Source organism: Octodon degus, unplaced genomic scaffold (genome assembly GCF_000260255.1).
Source record: "Octodon degus isolate 3935 unplaced genomic scaffold, OctDeg1.0 scaffold00037, whole genome shotgun sequence".
Classification (NCBI taxonomy): Eukaryota; Metazoa; Chordata; class Mammalia; order Rodentia; family Octodontidae; genus Octodon; species Octodon degus.
Window position 1 is genome coordinate 7201020 of NW_004524613.1, and position 1258 is coordinate 7202277.

Sequence of the window (1258 nt, forward strand, 5' to 3'; positions counted from 1 at the left end):
GCCCCACCCCCTGGTGGGCTGAGCTGGCCACACACACACACACACACACACACACACACACACACAAATAAATAAATAAAATTTTAAAAAAAGAAGCTGGGCATGGCGGTGCACATCTGTAGTCCCAGCACTCAGGAGTCTGAGGCAGGAGAATCACAGCAAGTTGGAGGCCAGACTGAATTGCAAAGCAAAACATATCTTGAAAAGCAAGAAATAAAAAAAGAAAACGAAAAGTAAAAGAACAGACAAAAGGAAAAGAAAAAGGATAAAGATAACTCTCCATGGGTTAGACCATGAAAAACAGTATGAGAGGGGCCAGGGTGTTAGATCGGTAGAATATGCGCTTGCCTGGTAAGTGCAAGGGCCTGAGTTCAATCCCCGGTTCCACCAAAAAAAATCCCCAAAAAACCAGTATGAGAATTCGATGTCTAGGAAAATCCATAAAGATAAGAAATGTATAAAGTTCAGAAAAAAAAAGCTATCAGGATTCTTCACAATGTAACTCAAAATATATTCTAGATGCAACAAAGGCTTAAATTTTAAATATTAGGACACTGACAAAGAAAATCACCAGATTGGGGCCGGGGAGATGGCTCAGTAGAATAAGCGCTTGCCTGGCAAGCGCAAAGGCCTGAATTCAGTCCCCGGTTCCGGAAAAAAAAAAAAAGAAAATCACCAGATTACTGTAAGTAGTACACACTTAGGAGGCCAAAGTGGGATAATTCCAAGTTCAGGGCAACATGAACTAACTACTGATATCCTATTACAAAAAGAAAAAGACAGGGCCAGGGAGATAGCTCAGTAGAATAAGTGCTTGCCTGGCAAGCACAAAGGCCTGAGTTCAATCCCCTGCTCTGCCAAAAAAAAAAACCCCACAATACCTAGGGTCAGCAAGATAGCTCGGCAGACTAAGCGCCTTCTTAGACAAGTGAGGGACTGGGGCTTGATTCCCAGCATCACATGCCACGCCGGCCCAGCCCTTAGGCACGATGAACCAGCCAGGGAGACCAGGAGTGGCAGTGCATACCTGTAATTCCAGCACTGGGGAGGCTGAAAACAGGAGGTTTACTACAAGTCCAAATGCATTTTAAAAAATAATAAAAATTAAAAAACAAAAATCCTACTACTGTACTCAATCTATGTTGAGAAAAAAAGACATCAAGAGGAAAGATTGGGGGCTGGGGAGATAGCTCAGTGGAATAAGCACTTGCTTGGCAAGCGAAAGGACCTGAGTTCAATCCCTGGTTCTGCAAAAAAA